General features: G+C 56.9%; 13 non-coding genes and 2 pseudogenes across 13 annotated transcripts; all 15 read left to right on the plus strand.

The window, feature by feature from the left end:
* The first annotated feature begins 801 nt into the window (after positions 1–801).
* Positions 802–920, plus strand: LOC143417873 (5S ribosomal RNA). The gene has a single exon (XR_013098021.1). It is a non-coding gene; the product is annotated as a 5S ribosomal RNA (ribosomal RNA).
* Positions 921–2,517: 1,597 nt separating this feature from the next.
* LOC143417485 (5S ribosomal RNA) lies at positions 2,518–2,636 on the plus strand. The gene has a single exon (XR_013097707.1). It is a non-coding gene; the product is annotated as a 5S ribosomal RNA (ribosomal RNA).
* A 1,327-nt stretch (positions 2,637–3,963) lies between these two features.
* Positions 3,964–4,072, plus strand: LOC143417593 (5S ribosomal RNA; annotated as a pseudogene).
* Positions 4,073–5,129: 1,057 nt separating this feature from the next.
* LOC143417552 (5S ribosomal RNA) lies at positions 5,130–5,248 on the plus strand (annotated as a pseudogene).
* A 1,965-nt stretch (positions 5,249–7,213) lies between these two features.
* Positions 7,214–7,332, plus strand: LOC143417198 (5S ribosomal RNA). The gene has a single exon (XR_013097415.1). It is a non-coding gene; the product is annotated as a 5S ribosomal RNA (ribosomal RNA).
* Positions 7,333–8,230: 898 nt separating this feature from the next.
* LOC143417614 (5S ribosomal RNA) lies at positions 8,231–8,349 on the plus strand. The gene has a single exon (XR_013097760.1). It is a non-coding gene; the product is annotated as a 5S ribosomal RNA (ribosomal RNA).
* Positions 8,350–9,642: 1,293 nt separating this feature from the next.
* LOC143417491 (5S ribosomal RNA) lies at positions 9,643–9,761 on the plus strand. The gene has a single exon (XR_013097713.1). It is a non-coding gene; the product is annotated as a 5S ribosomal RNA (ribosomal RNA).
* A 1,095-nt stretch (positions 9,762–10,856) lies between these two features.
* On the plus strand, positions 10,857–10,975 carry LOC143417507 (5S ribosomal RNA). Its single transcript, XR_013097729.1, has one exon. It is a non-coding gene; the product is annotated as a 5S ribosomal RNA (ribosomal RNA).
* Positions 10,976–12,422: 1,447 nt separating this feature from the next.
* Positions 12,423–12,541, plus strand: LOC143417615 (5S ribosomal RNA). Its single transcript, XR_013097761.1, has one exon. It is a non-coding gene; the product is annotated as a 5S ribosomal RNA (ribosomal RNA).
* A 1,451-nt stretch (positions 12,542–13,992) lies between these two features.
* On the plus strand, positions 13,993–14,111 carry LOC143417828 (5S ribosomal RNA). Its single transcript, XR_013097975.1, has one exon. It is a non-coding gene; the product is annotated as a 5S ribosomal RNA (ribosomal RNA).
* A 1,759-nt stretch (positions 14,112–15,870) lies between these two features.
* Positions 15,871–15,989, plus strand: LOC143417803 (5S ribosomal RNA). The gene has a single exon (XR_013097951.1). It is a non-coding gene; the product is annotated as a 5S ribosomal RNA (ribosomal RNA).
* Positions 15,990–18,145: 2,156 nt separating this feature from the next.
* LOC143417165 (5S ribosomal RNA) lies at positions 18,146–18,264 on the plus strand. The gene has a single exon (XR_013097382.1). It is a non-coding gene; the product is annotated as a 5S ribosomal RNA (ribosomal RNA).
* A 1,170-nt stretch (positions 18,265–19,434) lies between these two features.
* On the plus strand, positions 19,435–19,553 carry LOC143417805 (5S ribosomal RNA). Its single transcript, XR_013097953.1, has one exon. It is a non-coding gene; the product is annotated as a 5S ribosomal RNA (ribosomal RNA).
* Positions 19,554–20,885: 1,332 nt separating this feature from the next.
* LOC143417894 (5S ribosomal RNA) lies at positions 20,886–21,004 on the plus strand. Its single transcript, XR_013098042.1, has one exon. It is a non-coding gene; the product is annotated as a 5S ribosomal RNA (ribosomal RNA).
* Positions 21,005–22,961: 1,957 nt separating this feature from the next.
* LOC143417806 (5S ribosomal RNA) lies at positions 22,962–23,080 on the plus strand. Its single transcript, XR_013097954.1, has one exon. It is a non-coding gene; the product is annotated as a 5S ribosomal RNA (ribosomal RNA).
* Positions 23,081–24,321: the final 1,241 nt, after the last annotated feature.

A 24,321-nucleotide genomic window follows, 5' to 3' on the forward strand; every position in this document is an offset into this window, starting at 1 on the left:
CCACTTACACCACACCAGGGCCTGTGGCACTGGCTGAGGCCACTTACACCACACCAGGGCCTGTGGCTGCTGGCTGAGGCCACTTACACCACACCAGGGCCTGTGGCTGCTGGATGAGGCGACTTACACCACACCAAGGCCTGTGGCTGCTGGCTGAGGCCACTTACACCACACCAGGGCCTTAGTTGCTATTGAGGCCACTTACACCACACCAGGGCCTGTGGCTGCTGGCTGTGGCCATGTACACCACACCAGGGCCTGTGGCTGCTGGCTGAGGCCACATACACCACCCCAGGGCCTTAGTTGCTATTGAGGCCAATTACACCACACCAGGGCCTGTGGCACTGGCTGAGGCCACTTACACCACACCAGGGCCTGTGGCTGCTGGCTGAGGCCACTTACACCACACCAGGGCCTGTGGCTGCTGGCTGAGGACACTTACACCACACCAGGGCCTGTGGCTGCTGGCTGAGGACACTTACACCACACCAGGGCCTGTGGCTCTTGCTCAGGCCACTCATATCACACCAGACCCTGTGCTTCTGGCCGAGGCCATCTTCACCCAACCAGGCCCTGTGCTGCTAACTGTGGCCATGTACAACACACCAGGCCCTGTGCTGGTTCCTGAGGCCATCTTCAACAATCCAGGGCCTGTGCTGTTGGATAAATGCCAAACTGAGCCTTTGGGTTAGGGTATTATGCAAACATGCAGTTATGGTTATAGGATTGTCTTCGTAACTTCAGGTACTTGCCACCTAATCACTTGAATCCATAAATTGAGACATTGTGCTGGGGCCAGCAGCTTACGGCCATACCACCCTGAGGACGCCCGACCTCGTCTGATCTCGGAAGCTAAGCAGGGCTGGGCTTGGTTAGTACTTGGATGGGAGACTGCCTGGGAATACCTGGTGCTGTAAGCCTTTAATTTTCATGTCATTGAACTGCTTTTGATCCAGAGAAGGGGTGTATTAAAAGACCAAAAGCAGCTGCCCATTAATGAGGGCACATTAACGACACTGCTTTTGGCTGTTTTCCAATGTCTTGTGCTGCTAGCTGATGCCACCTACACCACACCAGGGCCTGAGTGACCGGCTGGGGCCACTTACACCACACCAGGGCCTGTGGCTCTGGCTGAGGCCACTTACACCACACCAGGGCTTGTGGCTGCTGGATGAGGCGACTTACACCACACCAGGGCCTTAGTTGCTATTGAGGCCAATTACACCACACCAGGGCCTGTGGCTGCTGGCTGAGGCCACTTACACCACACCAGGGCATTAGTTGCTATTGAGGCCACTTACACCACACCAGGGCCTGTGGCACTGGCTGAGGCCACTTACACCACACCAGGGCCTGTGGCTGCTGGCTGAGGCCACCTACACCACACCAGGGCATTAGTTGTTATTGAGGCCAATTACACCACACCAGGGTCTGTGACTCTTGCTCAGGCCACTTACACCACACCAGGGTCTGTGGCTCTTGCTCAGGCCACTTACACCACACCAGGGCCTGTGGCACTGGCTGAGGCCACTTACACCACACCAGGGCCTGTGGCTGCTGGCTGAGGCCACCTACACCACACCAGGGCATTAGTTGCTATTGAGGCCAATTACACCACACCAGGGTCTGTGACTCTTGCTCAGGCCACTTACACCACACCAGGGCCTGTGGCACTGGCTGAGGCCACTTACACCACACCAGGGCCTGTGGCTGCTGGCTGAGGCCACCTACACCACACCAGGGCATTAGTTGCTATTGAGGCCAATTACACCACACCAGGGTCTGTGGCTCTTGCTCAGGCCACTTACACCACACCAGGGCCTGTGGCACTGGCTGAGGCCACTTACACCACACCAGGGCCTGTGGCTGCTGGCTGAGGCCACTTACACCACACCAAGGCCTGTGGCTGCTGGCTGAGGCCACTTACACCACACCAGGGCCTGTGGCTCCTGGCTGAGGTCACATACACCACACCACGGCCTTATTTGCTTCTGAGGCCACTTACACCACACCAGGGCCTGTGGCTGCTGGCTGAGGCCACATACACCACACCAGGGCCTTAGTTGCTATTGAGGCCAATTACACCACACCAGGGCCTGTGGTCTTGCTCAGGCCACTTACACCACACCAGGGCCTGTGGTCTTGCTCAGGCCACTTACACCACACCAGGGCCTGTGGCTCTTGCTCAGGCCACTTACACCACACCAGGGCCTGTGGCTCTTGCTCAGGCCACTCATATCACACCAGGCCCTGTGCTTCTGGCCGAGGCCATCTTCACCAAACCAGGCCCTGTGCTGCTAGCTGTGGCCATGTACAACACACCAGGCCCTGTTCTGGTTCCTGAGGCCATCTTCAACAATCCAGGGCCTGTGCTGTTGGATAAATGCTAAACTGAGCCTTTGGGTTAGGGTATTATGCAAACATGCAGGTATGGTTATAGGATTGTCTTCGTAACTTCAGGTACTTGCCACCTAATCAGTTGAATCCATAAATTGAGACATTGTGCTGCGGCCAGCAGCTTACGGCCATACCACCCTGAGCACGCCGGACCTCGTCTGATCTCGGAAGCTAAGCAGGGCTGGGCTTGGTTAGTACTTGGATGGGAGACTTCCTTGGAATACCTGGTGCTGTAAGCCTTTCATTTTCATGTCATTGAACTGCTTTTGATCCAGAGAAGGGGTGTATTAAAAGACCAAAAGCAGCTGCCCATTAATGAGGGCACATTAACGACATTGCTTTTGGCTCTTTTCCAATGTCTTGTGCTGCTAGCTGATGCCACCTACACCACACCAGGGCCTGAGTGACCGGCTGGGGCCACTTACACCACATCAGGGCCTGTGGCTGCTGGCTGAGGCCACTTACACCACACCAGGGCCTGTGGCTGCTGGCTGAGGCCACTTACACCACACCAGGGCCTGTGGCTGCTGGCTGAGGCCACCTACACCACACCAGGGCCTTAGTTGCTATTGAGGCCAATTACACCACACCAGGGCCTGTGGCTCTTGCTCAGGCCACTTACACCACACCAGGGCCTGTGGCTGCTGGATGAGGCCACTTACACCACACCAGGGCATTAGTTGCTATTGAGGCCACTTACACCACACCAGGGCCTGTGGCTGCTGGCTGAGGCCACCTACACCACACCAGGGCATTAGTTGCTATTGAGGCCAATTACACCACACCAGGGTCTGTGGCTCTTGCTCAGGCCACTTACACCACACCAGGGCCTGTGGCACTGGCTGAGGCCACTTACACTACACCAGGGCCTGTGGCTCTGGCTGAGGCCACTTACACCACACCAGGGCCTGTGGCTGCTGGCTGAGGCCACTTACACCACACCAGGGCCTGTGGCTGCTGGCTGAGGCCACTTACACCACACCAGGGCCTGTGGCTCCTGGCTGAGGTCACATACACCACACCACGGCCTTATTTGCTTCTGAGGCCACTTACACCACACCAGGGCCTGTGGCTGCTGGCTGAGGCCACATACACCACACCAGGGCCTTAGTTGCTATTGAGGCCAATTACACCACACCAGGGCCTGTGGTCTTGCTCAGGCCACTTACACCACACCAGGGCCTGTGGCTCTTGCTCAGGCCACTTACTCCACACCAGGGCCTGTGGCTCGTGCTCAGGCCACTTACACCACACCAGGGCCTGTGGCTCTTGCTCAGGCCACTCATATCACACCAGGCCCTGTGCTTCTGGCCGAGGCCATCTTCACCAAACCAGGCCCTGTGCTGCTAGCTGTGGCCATGTACAACACACCAGGCCCTGTTCTGGTTCCTGAGGCCATCTTCAACAATCCAGGGCCTGTGCTGTTGGATAAATGCTAAACTGAGCCTTTGGGTTAGGGTATTATGCAAACATGCAGGTATGGTTATAGGATTGTCTTTGTAACTTCAGGTACTTGCCACCTAATCAGTTGAATCCATAAATTGAGACATTGTGCTGGGGCCAGCAGCTTACGGCCATACCACCCTGAGCACGCCCGACCTCGTCTGATCTCGGAAGCTAAGCAGGGCTGGGCTTGGTTAGTACTTGGATGGGAGACTACCTGGTGCTGTAAGCCTTTCATTTTCATGTCATTGAACCGCTTTTGATCCAGAGAAGGGGTGTATTAAAAGACCAAAAGCAGCTGCCCATTAATGAGGGCACATTAACGACATTGCTTTTGGCTGTTTTCCAATGTCTTGTGCTGCTAGCTGATGCCACCTACACCACACCAGGGCCTGAGTGACCGGCTGTGGCCACTTACACCACATCAGGGCCTGTGGCTGCTGGCTGAGGCCACTTACACCACACCAGGGCCTGTGGCTGCTGGCTGAGGCCACTTACACCACACCAGGGCCTGTGGCTGCTGGCTGAGGCCACCTACACCACACCAGGGCCTTAGTTGCTATTGAGGCCAATTACACCACACCAGGGCCTGTGGCTCTTGCTCAGGCCACTTACACCACACCAGGGCCTGTGGCTGCTGGATGAGGCCACTTACACCACACCAGGGCATTAGTTGCTATTGAGGCCACTTACACCACACCAGGGCATTAGTTGCTGGCTGAGGCCAATTACACCACACCAGGGTCTGTGGCTCTTGCTCAGGCCACTTACACCACACCAGGGCCTGTGGCTCTGGCTGAGGCCACTTACACCACACCAGGGCCTGTGGCTGCTGGCTGAGGCCACTTACACCACACCACGGCCTGTGGCTGCTGGCTGAGGCCACTTACACCACACCAGGGCCTGTGGCTGCTGGCTGAGGCCACTTACACCACACCAGTGCCTGTGGCTTCTGGCTGAGGCCACTTACACCACACCAGGGCCTGTGGCTCTTGCTCAGGCCACTCACATCACACCAGGCCCTGCGCTTCTGGCCGAGGCCATCTTCACCAAACCAGGCCCTGTGCTGCTAGCTGTGGCCATGTACAACACACCAGGCCCTGTGCTGGTTCCTGAGGCCATCTTCAACAATCCAGGGCCTGTGCTGTTAGATAAATGCTAAACTGAGCCTTTGGGTTAGGGTATTATGCAAACATGCAGGTATGGTTAAAGGATTGTCTTCGTAACTTCAGGTACTTGCCACCTAATCAGTTGAATCCATAAATTGAGACATTGTGCTGGGGCCAGCAGCTTACGGCCATACCACCCTGAGCACGCCCAACCTCGTCTGATCTCGGAAGCTAAGCAGGGCTGGGCTTGGTTAGTACTTGGATGGGAGACTGCCTGGCAATACCTGGTGCTGTAAGCCTTTCATTTTCATGTCATTGAACCGCTTTTGATCCAGAGAAGGGGTGTATTAAAAGACCAAAAGCAGCTGCCCATTAATGAGGGCACATTAACGACATTGCTTTTGGCTGTTTTCCAATGTCTTGTGCTGCTAGCTGATGCCACCTACACCACACCAGGGCCTGAGTGACCGGCTGGGGCCACTTACACAACATCAGGGCCTGTGGCTGCTGGCTGAGGCCACTTACACCACACCAGGGCCTGTGGCTGCTGGCTGAGGCCACCTACACCACACCAGGGCCTTAGTTGCTATTGAGGCCAATTACACAACACCAGGGCCTGTGGCTCTTGCTCAGGCCACTTACACCACACCAGGGCCTGTGGCTGCTGGATGAGGCCACTTACACCACACCAGGGCATTAGTTGCTATTGAGGCCACTTACACCACACCAGGGCCTGTGGCTGCTGGCTGAGGCCACTTACACCACACCAGGGCATTAGTTGCTATTGAGGCCAATTACACCACACCAGGGTCTGTGGCTCTTGCTCAGGCCACTTACACCACACCAGGGCCTGTGGCACTGGCTGAGGCCACTTACACCACACCAGGGCCTGTGGCTGCTGGCTGAGGCCACCTACACCACACCAGGGCATTAGTTGCTATTGAGGCCAATTACACCACACCAGGGTCTGTGACTCTTGCTCAGGCCACTTAGACCACACCAGGGCCTGTGGCTGCTGGCTGAGGCCACTTACACCACACCAGGGCCTGTGGCTCTGGCTGAGGTCACTTACACCACACCAGGGCCTGTGGCTGCTGGCTGAGGCCACTTACACCACACCAGGGCCTGTGGCACTGGCTGAGGCCACTTACACCACACCAGGGCCTGTGGCTGCTGGCTGAGGCCACTTACACCACACCAGGGCCTGTGGCTCTGGCTGAGGTCACTTACACCACACCAGGGCCTGTGGCTGCTGGCTGAGGGCACTTACACCACACCAGTGCCTGTGGCTTCTGGCTGAGGCCACTTACACCACACCAGGGCCTGTGGCTCTTGCTCAGGCCACTTACACCACACCAGGGCCTGTGGCTGCTGGCTGAGGCCACTTACACCACACCACGGCCTGTGGCTGCTGGCTGAGGCCACTTACACCACACCAGGGCCTGTGGCTGCTGGCTGAGGGCACTTACACCACACCAGTGCCTGTGGCTGCTGGCTGAGGTCACTTACACCACACCAGGGCATTAGTTGCTATTGAGGCCAATTACACCACACCAGGGTCTGTGACTCTTGCTCAGGCCACTTACACCACACCAGGGCCTGTGGCACTGGCTGAGTCCACTTACACCACACCAGGGCCTGTGGCTGCTGGCTGAGGCCACTTACACCACACCAGGGCCTGTGGCTGCTGGCTGAGGTCACTTACACCACACCAGGGCCTGTGGCTGCTGGCTGAGGGCACTTACACCACACCAGTGCCTGTGGCTTCTGGCTGAGGCCACTTACACCACACCAGGGCCTGTGGCTGCTGGCTGAGGTCACTTACACCACACCAGGGCCTGTGGCTGCTGGCTGAGGGCACTTACACCACACCAGTGCCTGTGGCTTCTGGCTGAGGCCACTTACACCGCACAAGGGCCTGTGGCTGCTGGCTGAGGCCACCTACACCACACCAGGGCCTGTGGCTCTTGCTCAGGCCACTCATATCACACCAGACCCTGTGCTTCTGGCCGAGGCCATCTTCACCAAACCTGGCCCTGTGCTGCTTGCTGTGGCCATGTACAACACACCAGGCCCTGTGCTGGTTCCAGAGGCCATCTTCAACAATCCAGGGCCTGTGCTGTTAGATAAATGCCAAACTGAGCCTTTGGGTTATGGTATTATGCAAACATGCATGTATGGTTATAGGATTGTCTTCGTAACTTCAGGTACTTGCCACCTAATCAGTTGAATCCATAAATTGAGACATTGTGCTGGCGCCAGCAGCTTACGGCCATACCACCCTGAGCACGCCTGACCTCGTCTGATCTCGGAAGCTAAGCAGGGCTGGGCTTGGTTAGTACTTGGATGGGAGACTGCCTGGGAATACCTGGTGCTGTAAGCCTTTCATTTTCATGTCATTGAACCGCTTTTGATCCAGAGAAGGGGTGTATTAAAAGACCAAAAGCAGCTGCCCATTAATGAGGGCACATTAACGACATTGCTTTTGGCTGTTTTCCAATGTCTTGTGCTGCTAGCTGATGCCACCTACACCACACCAGGGCCTGAGTGACCGGCTGGGGCCACTTACACCACATCAGGGCCTGTGGCTCTGGCTGAGGCCACTTACACCACACCAGGGCCTGTGGCTGCTGGCTGAGGCCACTTACACCACACCAGGGCCTGTGGCTGCTGGCTGAGGCCACCTACACCACACCAGGGCCTTAGTTGCTATTGAGGCCACTTACACCACACCAGGGCCTGTGGCTGCTGGCTGAGGCCACATACACCACACCAGGCCCTTAGTTGCTATTGAGGCCAATTACACCACACCAGGGCCTGTGGCTCTTGCTCAGGCCACTTACACCACACCAGGGCCTGTGGCTGCTGGCTGAGGCCACTTACACCACACCAGGGCCTGTGGCTGCTGGCTGAGGCCACTTACACCACACCACGGCCTTAGTTGCTATTGAGGCCACTTACACCACACCAGGGCCTGTGGCTGCTGGCTGAGGCCACATACACCACACCAGTGCCTGTGGCTCTTGCTCAGGCCACTCACATCACACCAGGCCCTGCGCTTCTGGCCGAGGCCATCTTCACCAAACCAGGCCCTGTGCTGGTTCCTGAGGCCATCTTCAACAATCCAGGGTCTGTGCTGTTAGATAAATGCTAAACTGAGCCATTGGGTTAGGGTATTATGCAAACATGCAGGTATGGTTAAAGGATTGTTTTCGTAACTTCAGGTACTTGCCACCTAATCAGTTGAATCCATAAATTGAGACATTGTGCTGGGGCCAGCAGCTTACGGCCATACCACCCTGAGCACGCCCGACCTCGTCTGATCTCGGAAGCTAAGCAGGGCTGGGCTTGGTTAGTACTTGGATGGGAGACTACCTGGGAATACCTGGTGCTGTAAGCCTTTCATTTTCATGTCATTGAACCGCTTTTGATCCAGAGAAGGGGTGTATTAAAAGACCAAAAGCAGCTGCCCATTAATGAGGGCACATTAACGACATTGCTTTTGGCTGTTTTCCAATGTCTTGTGCTGCTAGCTGATGCCACCTACACCACACCAGGGCCTGAGTGACCGGCTGGGGCCACTTACACCACATCAGGGCCTGTGGCTGCTGGCTGAGGCCACTTACACCACACCAGGGCCTGTGGCTGCTGGCTGAGGCCACTTACACCACACCAGGGCCTGTGGCTGCTGGCTGAGGCCACCTACACCACACCAGGGCCTTAGTTGCTATTGAGGCCAATTACACCACACCAGGGTCTGTGGCTCTTGCTCAGGCCACTTACACCACACCAGGGCCTGTGGCTGCTGGCTGAGGCCACTTACACCACACCAGGGCATTAGTTGCTATTGAGGCCACTTACACCACACCAGGGCCTGTGGCTGCTGGCTGAGGCCACCTACACCACACCAGGGCATTAGTTGCTATTGAGGCCAATTACACCACACCAGGGTCTGTGGCTCTTGCTCAGGCCACTTACACCACACCAGGGCCTGTGGCACTGGCTGAGGCCACTTACACCACACCAGGGCCTGTGGCTCTGGCTGAGGCCACTTACACCACACCAGGGCCTGTGGCTGCTGGCTGAGGCCACTTACACCACACCAGGGCCTGTGGCTGCTGGCTGAGGCCACTTACACCACACCAGGGCCTGTGGCTGCTGGCTGAGGCCACTTACACCACACCAGTGCCTGTGGCTTCTGGCTGAGGCCACTTACACCACACCAGGGCCTGTGGCTCTTGCTCAGGCCACTCACATCACACCAGGGCCTGTGGCTGCTGGCTGAGGTCACTTACACCACACCAGTGCCTGTGGCTGCTGGCTGAGGGCACTTACACCACACCAGGGCCTGTGGCTCTTGCTCAGGCCACTTACACCACACCAGGGCCTGTGGCTCTTGCTCAGGCCACTCATATCACACCAGGCCCTGCGCTTCTGGCCGAGGCCATCTTCACCAAACCAGGCCCTGTGCTGCTAGCTGTGGCCATGTACAACACACCAGGCCCTGTGCTGGTTCCTGAGGCCATCTTCAACAATCCAGGGCCTGTGCTGTTAGATAAATGCTAAACTGAGCCTTTGGGTTAGGGTATTATGCAAACATGCAGGTATGGTTAAAGGATTGTCTTCGTAACTTCAGGTACTTGCCACCTAATCAGTTGAATCCATAAATTGAGACATTGTGCTGGGGCCAGCAGCTTACGGCCATACCACCCTGAGCACGCCCGACCTCGTCTGATCTCGGAAGCTAAGCAGGGCTGGGCTTGGGTAGTACTTGGATGGGAGTATGCCTGGGAATACCTGGTGCTGTAAGCCTTTCATTTTCATGTCATTGAACCGCTTTTGATCCAGAGAAGGGGTGTATTAAAAGACCAAAAGCAGCTGCCCATTAATGAGGGCACATTAACGACATTGCTTTTGGCTGTTTTCCAATGTCTTGTGCTGCTAGCTGATGCCACCTACACCACACCAGGGCCTGAGTGACCGGCTGGGGCCACTTACACCACATCAGGGCCTGTGGCTGCTGGCTGAGGCCACTTACACCACACCAGGGCCTGTGGCTGCTGGCTGAGGCCACCTACACCACACCAGGGCCTTAGTTGCTATTGAGGCCAATTACACCACACCAGGGTCTGTGGCTCTTGCTCAGGCCACTTACACCACACCAGGGCCTGTGGCTGCTGGATGAGGCCACTTACACCACACCAGGGCATTAGTTGCTATTGAGGCCACTTACACCACACCAGGGCCTGTGGCTGCTGGCTGAGGCCACCTACACCACACCAGGGCATTAGTTGCTATTGAGGCCAATTACACCACACCAGGGTCTGTGGCTCTTGCTCAGGCCACTTACACCACACCAGGGCCTGTGGCACTGGCTGAGGCCACTTACACCACACCAGGACCTGTGGCTCTGGTTGAGGCCACTTACACCACACCAGGGCCTGTGGCTGCTGGCTGAGGCCACTTACACCACACCAGGGCCTGTGGCTGCTGGCTGAGGCCACTTACACCACACCAGGGCCTGTGGCTGCTGGCTGAGGCCACTTACACCACACCAGTGCCTGTGGCTTCTGGCTGAGGCCACTTACACCACACCAGGGCCTGTGGCTCTTGCTCAGGCCACTCACATCACACCAGGCCCTGCGCTTCTGGCCGAGGCCATCTTCACCAAACCAGGCCCTGTGCTGCTAGCTGTGGCCATGTACAACACACCAGGCCCTGTGCTGGTTCCTGAGGCCATCTTCAACAATCCAGGGCCTGTGCTGTTAGATAAATGCTAAACTGAGCCTTTGGGTTAGGGTATTATGCAAACATGCAGGTATGGTTAAAGGATTGTCTTCGTAACTTCAGGTACTTGCCACCTAATCAGTTGAATCCATAAATTGAGACATTGTGCTGGGGCCAGCAGCTTACGGCCATACCACCCTGAGCACGCCCGACCTCGTCTGATCTCGGAAGCTAAGCAGGGCTGGGCTTGGTTAGTACTTGGATGGGAGTATGCCTGGGAATACCTGGTGCTGTAAGCCTTTCATTTTCATGTCATTGAACCGCTTTTGATCCAGAGAAGGGGTGTATTAAAAGACCAAAAGCAGCTGCCCATTAATGAGGGCACATTAACGACATTGCTTTTGGCTCTTTTCCAATGTCTTGTGCTGCTAGCTGATGCCACTTACACCACACCAGGGCCTGAGTGACCGGCTGGGGCCACTTACACCACATCAGGGCCTGTGGTTGCTGGCTGAGGCCACTTACACCACACCAGGGCCTGTGGCTGCTGGCTGAGGCCACCTACACCACACCAGGGCCTTAGTTGCTATTGAGGCCAATTACACCACACCAGGGTCTGTGGCTCTTGCTCAGGCCACTTACACCACACCAGGGCCTGTGGCTGCTGGATGAGGCCACTTACACCACACCAGGGCATTAGTTGCTATTGAGGCCACTTACACCACACCAGGGCCTGTGGCTGCTGGCTGAGGCCACCTACACCACACCAGGGCATTAGTTGCTATTGAGGCCAATTACACCACACCAGGGCCTGTGGCTGCTGGATGAGGCCACTTACACCACACCAGGGCATTAGTTGCTATTGAGGCCACTTACACCACACCAGGGCCTGTGGCTGCTGGCTGAGGCCACCTACACCACACCAGGGCATTAGTTGCTATTGAGGCCAATTACACCACACCAGGGCCTGTGGCTGCTGGATGAGGCCACCTACACCACACCAGGGCATTAGTTGCTATTGAGGCCACTTACACCACACCAGGGCCTGTGGCTGCTGGATGAGGCCACTTACACCACACCAGGGCATTAGTTGCTATTGAGGCCACTTACACCACACCAGGGCCTGTGGCTGCTGGCTGAGGCCACCTACACCACACCAGGGTCTGTGGCTCTTGCTCAGGCCACTTACACCACACCAGGGCCTGTGGCACTGGCTGAGGCCACTTACACCACACCAGGACCTGTGGCTCTGGTTGAGGCCACTTACACCACACCAGGGCCTGTGGCTGCTGGCTGAGGCCACTTACACCACACCAGGGCCTGTGGCTGCTGGCTGAGGCCACTTACACCACACCAGGGCCTGTGGCTGCTGGCTGAGGCCACTTACACCACACCAGTGCCTGTGGCTTCTGGCTGAGGCCACTTACACCACACCAGGGCCTGTGGCTCTTGCTCAGGCCACTCACATCACACCAGGCCCTGCGCTTCTGGCCGAGGCCATCTTCACCAAACCAGGCCCTGTGCTGCTAGCTGTGGCCATGTACAACACACCAGGCCCTGTGCTGGTTCCTGAGGCCATCTTCAACAATCCAGGGCCTGTGCTGTTAGATAAATGCTAAACTGAGCCTTTGGGTTAGGGTATTATGCAAACATGCAGGTATGGTTAAAGGATTGTCTTCGTAACTTCAGGTACTTGCCACCTAATCAGTTGAATCCATAAATTGAGACATTGTGCTGGGGCCAGCAGCTTACGGCCATACCACCCTGAGCACGCCCGACCTCGTCTGATCTCGGAAGCTAAGCAGGGCTGGGCTTGGTTAGTACTTGGATGGGAGACTACCTGGGAATACCTGGTGCTGTAAGCCTTTCATTTTCATGTCATTGAACCGCTTTTGATCCAGAGAAGGGGTGTATTAAAAGACCAAAAGCAGCTGCCCATTAATGAGGGCACATTAACGACATTGCTTTTGGCTGTTTTCCAATGTCTTGTGCTGCTAGCTGATGCCACCTACACCACACCAGGGCCTGAGTGACCGGCTGGGGCCACTTACACCACATCAGGGCCTGTGGCTGCTGGCTGAGGCCACTTACACCACACCAGGGCCTGTGGCTGCTGGCTGAGGCCACTTACACCACACCAGGGCATTATTTGCTATTGAGGCCAATTACACCACACCAGGGTCTGTGGCTCTTGCTCAGGCCACTTACACCACACCAGGGCCTGTGGCACTGGCTGAGGCCACTTACACCACACCAGGGCCTGTGGCTGCTGGCTGAGGCCACCTACACCACACCAGGGCATTAGTTGCTATTGAGGCCAATTACACCACACCAGGGTCTGTGACTCTTGCTCAGGCCACTTAGACCACACCAGGGCCTGTGGCACTGGCTGAGGCCACTTACACCACACCAGGGCCTGTGGCTGCTGGCTGAGGCCACTTACACCACACCAGGGCCTGTGGCTCTGGCTGAGGTCACTTACACCACACCAGGGCCTGTGGCTGCTGGCTGAGGGCACTTACACCACACCAGTGCCTGTGGCTTCTGGCTGAGGCCACTTACACCACACCAGGGCCTGTGGCTCTTGCTCAGGCCACTTACACCACACCAGGGCCTGTGGCTGCTGGCTGAGGCCACTTACACCACACCAGGGCATTAGTTGCTATTGAGGCCAATTACACCACACCAGGGTCTGTGACTCTTGCTCAGGCCACTTACACCACACCAGGGCCTGTGGCACTGGCTGAGTCCACTTACACCACACCAGGGCCTGTGGCTGCTGGCTGAGGCCACTTACACCATACCAGGGCCTGTGGCTGCTGGCTGAGGTCACTTACACCACACCAGGGCCTGTGGCTGCTGGCTGAGGGCACTTACACCACACCAGTGCCTGTGGCTTCTGGCTGAGGCCACTTACACCACACCAGGGCCTGTGGCTGCTGGCTGAGGCCACTTACACCGCACAAGGGCCTGTGGCTGCTGGCTGAGGCCACCTACACCACACCAGGGCCTGTGGCTCTTGCTCAGGCCACTCATATCACACCAGACCCTGTGCTTCTGGCCGAGGCCATCTTCACCAAACCTGGCCCTGTGCTGCTTGCTGTGGCCATGTACAACACACCAGGCCCTGTGCTGGTTCCAGAGGCCATCTTCAACAATCCAGGGCCTGTGCTGTTAGATAAATGCCAAACTGAGCCTTTGGGTTATGGTATTATGCAAACATGCATGTATGGTTATAGGATTGTCTTCGTAACTTCAGGTACTTGCCACCTAATCAGTTGAATCCATAAATTGAGACATTGTGCTGGGGCCAGCAGCTTACGGCCATACCACCCTGAGCACGCCCGACCTCGTCTGATCTCGGAAGCTAAGCAGGGCTGGGCTTGGTTAGTACTTGGATGGGAGACTCCCTGGGAATACCTGGTGCTGTAAGCCTTTGATTTTCATGTCATTGAACCGCTTTTGATCCAGAGAAGGGGTGTATTAAAAGACCAAAAGCAGCTGCCCATTAATGAGGGCACATTAACGACATTGCTTTTGGCTGTTTTCCAATGTCTTGTGCTGCTAGCTGATGCCACCTACACCACACCAGGGCCTGAGTGACCGGCTGGGGCCACTTACACCACATCAGGGCCTGTGGCTCTGGCTGAGGCCACTTACACCACACCACGGCCTGTGGCTGCTGGCTGAGGCCACTTACACCACACCAGGGCCTGTGGCTGCTGGCTGAGGCCACCTACACCACACCAGGGCCTTAGTTGCTATTGAGGCCACTTACACCACACCAGGGCCTGTGGCTGCTGGCTGAGGCCACATACACCACACCAGGGCCTTAGTTGCTATTGAGGCCACTTACACCACACCAGGGCCTGTGGCTCTTGCTCAGGCCACTTACACCACACCAGGGCCTGTGGCTGCTGGCTGAGGCCACTTACACCACACCAGGGCCTGTGGCTGCTGGCTGAGGCCACTTACACCACACCACGGCCTTAGTTGCTATTGAGGCCACTTACACCACACCAGGGCCTGTGGCTGCTGGCTGAGGCCACATACACCACACCACGGCCTTATTTGCTTCTGAGGCCACTTACACCACACCAGGGCCTGTGGCTGCTGGCTGAGGCCACATACACCACACCAGGGCCTTAGTTGCTATTGAGGCCACTTACACCACACCAGGGCCTTAGTTGCTATTGAGGCCAATTACACCACACCATGGTCTGTGGCTCTTGCTCAGGCCACTTACACCACACCAGGGCCTGTGGCTGCTGGCTGAGGCCACTTACACCACACCAGGGCATTAGTTGCTATTGAGGCCACTTACACCACACCAGGGCCTGTGGCTGCTGGCTGAGGCCACCTACACCACACCAGGGCATTAGTTGCTATTGAGGCCAATTACACCACACCAGGGTCTGTGGCTCTTGCTCAGGCCACTTACACCACACCAGGGCCTGTGGCACTGGGGGAGGCCACTTACACCACACCAGGGCCTGTGGCTCTGGCTGAGGCCACTTACACCACACCAGGGCCTGTGGCTGCTGGCTGAGGCCACTTACACCACACCAGTGCCTGTGGCTTCTGGCTGAGGCCACTTACACCACACCAGGGCCTTAGTTGCTATTGAGGCAAATTAAACCACACCAGGGTCTGTGACTCTTGCTCAGGCCACTTACACCACACCAGGGCCTGTGGCACTGGCTGAGGCCACTTACACCACACCAGGGCCTGTGGCTGCTGGCTGAGGCCACTTACACCACACCAGGGCCTGTGGCTGCTGGCTGAGGCCACTTACACCACACCAGGGCCTGTGGCTGCTGGCTGAGGGCACTTACACCACACCAGTGCCTGTGGCTTCTGGCTGAGGCCACTTACACCACACCAAGGCCTGTGGCTCTTGCTCAGGCCACTCACATCACACCAGGCCCTGCGCTTCTGGCCGAGGCCATCTTCACCAAACCAGGCCCTGTGCTGCTAGCTGTGGCCATGTACAACACACCAGGCCCTGTGCTGGTTCCTGAGGCCATCTTCAACAATCCAGGGTCTGTGCTGTTAGATAAATGCTAAACTGAGCCTTTGGGTTAGGGTATTATGCAAACATGCAGGTATGGTTAAAGGATTGTCTTCGTAACTTCAGGTACTTGCCACCTAATCAGTTGAATCCATAAATTGAGACATTGTGCTGGGGCCAGCAGCTTACGGCCATACCACCCTGAGCACGCCCGACCTCGTCTGATCTCGGAAGCTAAGCAGGGCTGGGCTTGGTTAGTACTTGGATGGGAGACTGCCTGGGAATACCTGGTGCTGTAAGCCTTTCATTTTCATGTCATTGAACCGCTTTTGATCCAGAGAAGGGGTGTATTAAAAGACCAAAAGCAGCTGCCCATTAATGAGGGCACATTAACGACATTGCTTTTGGCTCTTTTCCAATGTCTTGTGCTGCTAGCTGATGCCACCTACACCACACCAGGGCCTGAGTGACCGGCTGGGGCCACTTACACCACATCAGGGCCTGTGGCTCTGGCTGAGGCCACTTACACCACACCAGGGCCTGTGGCTGCTGGCTGAGGCCACTTACACCACACCAGGGCCTGTGGCTGCTGGCTGAGGCCACTTACACCACACCAGGGCCTGTGGCTGCTGGCTGAGGCCACTTACACCACACCAGGGCCTGTGGCTGCTGGCTGAGGCCACTTAAACCACACCAGGGCCTGTGGCTGCTGGCTGAGGCCACTTACACCACACAAGGGCCTGTGGCTGCTGGCTGAGGCCACTTACACCACACCAGGGCCTGTGGCTGCTGGCTGAGGCCACTTACACCACACAAGGGCCTGTGGCTGCTGGCTGAGGCCACCTACACCACACCAGGGCCTGTGGCTCTTGCTCAGGCCACTCATATCACACCAGACCCTGTGCTTCTGGCCAAGCCCATCTTCACCAAACCTGGCCCAGTGCTGCTTGCTGTGGCCATGTACAACACACCAGGCCCTGTGCTGCTGGCTGAGGCCACTTACACCACACCAGGGCCTTAGTTGCTATTGAGGCCACTTACACCACACCAGGGCCTTATTTGCTTCTGAGGCCACTTACACCACACCAGGGCCTGTGGCTGCTGGCTGAGGCCACCTACACCACACCAGGGCATTAGTTGCTATTGAGGCCAATTACACCACACCAGGGTCTGTGACTCTTGCTGAGGCCACTTACACCACACCAGGGCCTGTGGCACTGGCTGAGTCCACTTACACCACACCAGGGCCTGTGGCTGCTGGCTGAGGCCACTTACACCACACCAGGGCCTGTGGCTGCTGGCTGAGGTCACTTACACCACACCAGGGCCTGTGGCTGCTGGCTGAGGGCACTTACACCACACCAGTGCCTGTGGCTTCTGGCTGAGGCCACTTACACCACACCAGGGCCTGTGGCTGCTGGCTCAGGCCACTTACACCACACCAGGGCCTGTGGCTGCTGGCTGAGGCCACTTACACCACACCAGGGCCTGTGGCTGCTGGCTGAGGCCACTTACACCACACCAGTGCCTGTGGCTGCTGGCTGAGGCCACTTACACCACACCAGGGCATTAGTTGCTATTGAGGCCCCTTACACCACACCAGGGTCTGTGGCTCTTGCTCAGGCCACTTACACCACACCAGGGCCTGTGGCACTGGCTGAGGCCACTTACACTACACCAGGGCCTGTGGCTCTGGCTGAGGCCACTTACACCACACCAGGGCCTGTGGCTGCTGGCTGAGGCCACTTACACCACACCAGGGCCTGTGGCTGCTGGCTGAGGCCACTTACACCACACCAGGGCCTGTGGCTCCTGGCTGAGGTCACATACACCACACCACGGCCTTATTTGCTTCTGAGGCCACTTACACCACACCAGGGCCTGTGGCTGCTGGCTGAGGCCACATACACCACACCAGGGCCTTAGTTGCTATTGAGGCCAATTACACCACACCAGGGCCTGTGGTCTTGCTCAGGCCACTTACACCACACCAGGGCCTGTGGCTGCTGGCTGAGGCCACATACACCACACCAGGGCCTTAGTTGCTATTGAGGCCAATTACACCACACCAGGGCCTGTGGTCTTGCTCAGGCCACTTACTCCACACCAGGGCCTGTGGCTCTTGCTCAGGCCACTTACACCACACCAGGGCCTGTGGCTCTTGCTCAGGCCACTCATATCACACCAGGCCCTGTGCTTCTGGCCGAGGCCATCTTCACCAAACCAGGCCCTGTGCTGCTAGCTGTGGCCATGTACAACACACCAGGCCCTGTTCTGGTTCCTGAGGCCATCTTCAACAATCCAGGGCCTGTGCTGTTGGATAAATGCTAAACTGAGCCTTTGGGTTAGGGTATTATGCAAACATGCAGGTATGGTTATAGGATTGTCTTCGTAACTTCAGGTACTTGCCACCTAATCACTTGAATCCATAAATTGAGACATTGTGCTGGGGCCAGCAGCTTACGGCCATACCACCCTGAGCACGCCCGACCTCGTCTGATCTCGGAAGCTAAGCAGGGCTGGGCTTGGTTAGTACTTGGATGGGAGACTTCCTTGGAATACCTGGTGCTGTAAGCCTTTCATTTTCATGTCATTGAACCGCTTTTGATCCAGAGAAGGGGTGTATTAAAAGACCAAAAGCAGCTGCCCATTAATGAGGGCACATTAACGACATTGCTTTTGGCTCTTTTCCAATGTCTTGTGCTGCTAGCTGATGCCACCTACACCACACCAGGGCCTGAGTGACCGGCTGGGGCCACTTACACCACATCAGGGCCTGTGGCTCTGGCTGAGGCCACTTACACCACACCAGGGCCTGTGGCTGCTGGCTGAGGCCACCTACACCACACCAGGGCCTTAGTTGCTATTGAGGCCAATTACACCACACCAGGGCCTGTGGCTGCTGGCTGAGGCCACTTACACCACACCAGGGCATTAGTTGCTATTGAGGCCACTTACACCACACCAGGGCCTGTGGCTGCTGGCTGAGGCCACCTACACCACACCAGGGCCTTAGTTGCTATTGAGGCCAATTACACCACACCAGGGCCTGTGGCTCTTGCTCAGGCCACTTACACCACACCAGGGCCTGTGGCTGCTGGATGAGGCCACTTACACCACACCAGGGCATTAGTTGCTATTGAGGCCACTTACACCACACCAGGGCCTGTGGCTGCTGGATGAGGCCACTTACACCACACCAGGGCATTAGTTGCTATTGAGGCCAATTACACCACACCAGGGTCTGTGGCTCTTGCTCAGGCCACTTACACCACACCAGGGCCTGTGGCACTGGCTCAGGCCACTTACACCACACCAGGACCTGTGGCTCTGGCTGAGGCCACTTACACCACACCAGGGCCTGTGGCTGCTGGCTGAGGCCACTTACACCACACCAGTGCCTGTGGCTTCTGGCTGAGGCCACTTACACCACACCAGGGCCTGTGGCTCTTGCTCAGGCCACTCACATCACACCAGGCCCTGCGCTTCTGGCCGAGGCCATCTTCACCAAACCAGGCCCTGTGCTGCTAGCTGTGGCCATGTACAACACACCAGGCCCTGTGCTGGTTCCTGAGGCCATCTTCAACAATCCAGGGCCTGTGCTGTTAGATAAATGCCAAACTGAGCCTTTGGGTTAGGGTATTATGCAAACATGCAGGTATGGTTAAAGGATTGTCTTCGTAACTTCAGGTACTTGCCACCTAATCAGTTGAATCCATAAATTGAGACATTGTGCTGGGGCCAGCAGCTTACGGCCATACCACCCTGAGCACGCCCGACCTCGTCTGATCTCGGAAGCTAAGCAGGGCTGGGCTTGGTTAGTACTTGGATGGGAGACTGCCTGGGAATACCTGGTGCTGTAAGCCTTTCATTTTCATGTCATTGAACCGCTTTTGATCCAGAGAAGGGGTGTATTAAAAGACCAAAAGCAGCTGCCCATTAATGAGGGCACATTAACGACATTGCTTTTGGCTGTTTTCCAATGTCTTGTGCTGCTAGCTGATGCCACCTACACCACACCAGGGCCTGAGTGACCGGCTGGGGCCACTTACACCACATCAGGGCCTGTGGCTCTTGCTCAGGCCACTTACACCACACCAGGGCCTGTGGCTGCTGGCTGAGGCCACTTACACCACACCAGGGCATTAGTTGCTATTGAGGCCAATTACACCACACCAGGGTCTGTGGCTCTTGCTCAGGCCACTTACACCACACCAGGGCCTGTGGCACTGGCTGAGGCCACTTACACCACACCAGGGCCTGTGGCACTGGCTGAGGCCACTTACACCACACCAGTGCCTGTGGCTGCTGGCTGAGGTCACTTACACCACACCAGGGCATTAGTTGCTATTGAGGCCAATTACACCACACCAAGGTCTGTGACTCTTGCTCAGGCCACTTACACCACACCAGGGCCTGTGGCTGCTGGCTGAGGCCACTTACACCACACCAGGGCCTGTGGCTGCTGGCTGAGGCCACTTACACCACACCAGGGCCTGTGGCTGCTGGCTGAGGTCACTTACACCACACCAGGGCATTAGTTGCTATTGAGGCCAATTACACCACACCAGGGTCTGTGACTCTTGCTCAGGCCACTTACACCACACCAGGGCCTGTGGCACTGGCTGAGTCCACTTACACCACACCAGGGCCTGTGGCTGCTGGCTGAGGCCACTTACACCACACCAGGGCCTGTGGCTGCTGGCTGAGGTCACTTACACCACACCAGGGCCTGTGGCTGCTGGCTGAGGGCACTTACACCACACCAGTGCCTGTGGCTTCTGGCTGAGGCCACTTACACCACACCAGGGCCTGTGGCTGCTGGCTGAGGCCACTTACACCGCACAAGGGCCTGTGGCTGCTGGCTGAGGCCACCTACACCACACCAGGGCCTGTGGCTCTTGCTCAGGCCACTCATATCACACCAGACCCTGTGCTTCTGGCCGAGGCCATCTTCACCAAACCTGGCCCTGTGCTGCTTGCTGTGGCCATGTACAACACACCAGGCCCTGTGCTGGTTCCAGAGGCCATCTTCAACAATCCAGGGCCTGTGCTGTTAGATAAATGCCAAACTGAGCCTTTGGGTTATGGTATTATGCAAACATGCATGTATGGTTATAGGATTGTCTTCGTAACTTCAGGTACTTGCCACCTAATCAGTTGAATCCATAAATTGAGACATTGTGCTGGGGCCAGCAGCTTACGGCCATACCACCCTGCGCACGCCCGACCTCGTCTGATCTCGGAAGCTAAGCAGGGCTGGGCTTGGTTAGTACTTGGATGGGAGACTGCCTGGGAATACCTGGTGCTGTAAGCCTTTCATTTTCATGTCATTGAACCGCTTTTGATCCAGAGAAGGGGTGTATTAAAAGACCAAAAGCAGCTGCCCATTAATGAGGGCACATTAACGACATTGCTTTTGGCTGTTTTCCAATGTCTTGTGCTGCTAGCTGATGCCACCTACACCACACCAGGGCCTGAGTGACCGGCTGGGGCCACTTACACCACATCAGGGCCTGTGGCTCTGGCTGAGGCCACTTACACCACACCAGGGCCTGTGGCTGCTGGCTGAGGCCACTTACACCACACCAGGGCCTGTGGCTGCTGGCTGAGGCCACCTACACCACACCAGGGCCTTAGTTGCTATTGAGGCCACTTACACCACACCAGGGCCTGTGGCTGCTGGCTGAGGCCACATACACCACACCAGGGCCTTAGTTGCTATTGAGGCCACTTACACCACACCAGGGCCTGTGGCTCTTGCTCAGGCCACTTACACCACACCAGGGCCTGTGGCTGCTGGCTGAGGCCACTTACACCACACCAGGGCCTGTGGCTGCTGGCTGAGGCCACTTACACCACACCACGGCCTGTGGCTGCTGGCTGAGGCCACATACACCACACCACGGCCTTATTTGCTTCTGAGGCCACTTACACCACACCATGGCCTGTGGCTGCTGGCTGAGGCCACATACACCACACCACGGCCTTATTTGCTTCTGAGGCCACTTACACCACACCAGGGCCTGTGGCTGCTGGCTGAGGCCACATACACCACACCACGGCCTTATTTGCTTCTGAGGCCACTTACACCACACCAGGGCCTGTGGCTGCTGGCTGAGGCCACATACACCACACCACGGCCTTATTTGCTTCTGAGGCCACTTACACCACACCAGGGCCTGTGGCTGCTGGCTGAGGCCACATACACCACACCAGGGCCTTAGTTGCTATTGAGGCCAATTACACCACACCATGGTCTGTGGCTCTTGCTCAGGCCACTTACACCACACCAGGGCCTGTGGCTGCTGGCTGAGGCCACTTACACCACACCAGGGCATTAGTTGCTATTGAGGCCACTTACACCACACCAGGGCCTGTGGCTGCTGGCTGAGGCCACCTACACCACACCAGGGCATTAGTTGCTATTGAGGCCAATTACACCACACCAGGGTCTGTGGCTCTTGCTCAGGCCACTTACACCACACCAGGGCCTGTGGCACTGGCTGAGGCCACTTACACCACACCAGGGCCTGTGGCTCTGGCTGAGGCCACTTACACCACACCAGGGCCTGTGGCTGCTGGCTGAGGCCACTTACACCACACCAGGGCCTGTGGCTGCTGGCTGAGGCCACTTACACCACACCAGTGCCTGTGGCTTCTGGCTGAGGCCACTTACACCACACCAGGGCCTTAGTTGCTATTGAGGCCAATTACACCACACCAGGGTCTGTGACTCTTGCTCAGGCCACTTACACCACACCAGGGCCTGTGGCACTGTCTGAGGCCACTTACACCACACCAGGGCCTGTGGCTGCTGGCTGAGGCCACTTACACCACACCAGGGCCTGTGGCTGCTGGCTGAGGCCACTTACACCACACCAGGGCCTGTGGCTGCTGGCTGAGGGCACTTACACCACACCAGTGCCTGTGGCTTCTGGCTGAGGCCACTTACACCACACCAAGGCCTGTGGCTCTTGCTCAGGCCACTCACATCACACCAGGCCCTGTGCTTCTGGCCGAGGCCATCTTCACCAAACCAGGCCCTGTGCTGCTAGCTGTGGCCATGTACAACACACCAGGCCCTGTGCTGGTTCCTGAGGCCATCTTCAACAATCCAGGGTCTGTGCTGTTAGATAAATGCTAAACTGAGCATTTGGGTTAGGGTATTATGCAAACATGCAGGTATGGTTAAAGGATTGTCTTCGTAACTTCAGGTACTTGCCACCTAATCAGTTGAATCCATAAATTGAGACATTGTGCTGGGGCCAGCAGCTTACGGCCATACCACCCTGAGCACGCCCGACCTCGTCTGATCTCGGAAGCTAAGCAGGGCTGGGCTTGGTTAGTACTTGGATGGGAGACTGCCTGGGAATACCTGGTGCTGTAAGCCTTTCATTTTCATGTCATTGAACCGCTTTTGATCCAGAGAAGGGGTGTATTAAAAGACCAAAAGCAGCTGCCCATTAATGAGGGCACATTAACGACATTGCTTTTGGCTCTTTTCCAATGTCTTGTGCTGCTAGCTGATGCCACCTACACCACACCAGGGCCTGAGTGACCGGCTGGGGCCACTTACACCACATCAGGGCCTGTGGCTCTGGCTGAGGCCACTTACACCACACCAGGGCCTGTGGCTGCTGGCTGAGGCCACCTACACCACACCAGGGCCTTAGTTGCTATTGAGGCCAATTACACCACACCAGGGCCTGTGGCTGCTGGCTGAGGCCACTTACACCACACCAGGGCATTAGTTGCTATTGAGGCCACTTACACCACACCAGGGCCTGTGGCTGCTGGCTGAGGCCACCTACACCACACCAGGGCCTTAGTTGCTATTGAGGCCAATTACACCACACCAGGGCCTGTGGCTCTTGCTCAGGCCACTTACACCACACCAGGGCCTGTGGCTGCTGGCTGAGGCCACATACACCACACCAGGTCATTAGTTGCTATTGAGGCCACTTACACCACACCAGGGCCTGTGGCTGCTGGCTGAGGCCACCTACACCACACCAGGGCATTAGTTGCTATTGAGGCCAATTACACCACACCAGGGTCTGTGGCTCTTGCTCAGGCCACTTACACCACACCAGGGCCTGTGGCACTGGCTCAGGCCACTTACACCACACCAGGACCTGTGGCTCTGGCTGAGGCCACTTACACCACACCAGGGCCTGTGGCTGCTGGCTGAGGCCACGTACACCACACCAGGGCCTGTGGCTGCTGGCTGAGGCCACTTACACCACACCAGGGCCTGTGGCTGCTGGCTGAGGCCACTTACACCACACCAGTGCCTGTGGCTTCTGGCTGAGGCCACTTACACCACACCAGGGCCTGTGGCTCTTGCTCAGGCCACTCACATCACACCAGGCCCTGCGCTTCTGGCCGAGGCCATCTTCACCAAACCAGGCCCTGTGCTGCTAGCTGTGGCCATGTACAACACACCAGGCCCTGTGCTGGTTCCTGAGGCCATCTTCAACAATCCAGGGCCTGTGCTGTTAGATAAATGCCAAACTGAGCCTTTGGGTTAGGGTATTATGCAAACATGCAGGTATGGTTAAAGGATTGTCTTCGTAACTTCAGGTACTTGCCACCTAATCAGTTGAATCCATAAATTGAGACATTGTGCTG

The sequence above is a fragment of the Maylandia zebra genome, linkage group LG3 (assembly GCF_041146795.1).
Source record: "Maylandia zebra isolate NMK-2024a linkage group LG3, Mzebra_GT3a, whole genome shotgun sequence".
Classification (NCBI taxonomy): Eukaryota; Metazoa; Chordata; class Actinopteri; order Cichliformes; family Cichlidae; genus Maylandia; species Maylandia zebra.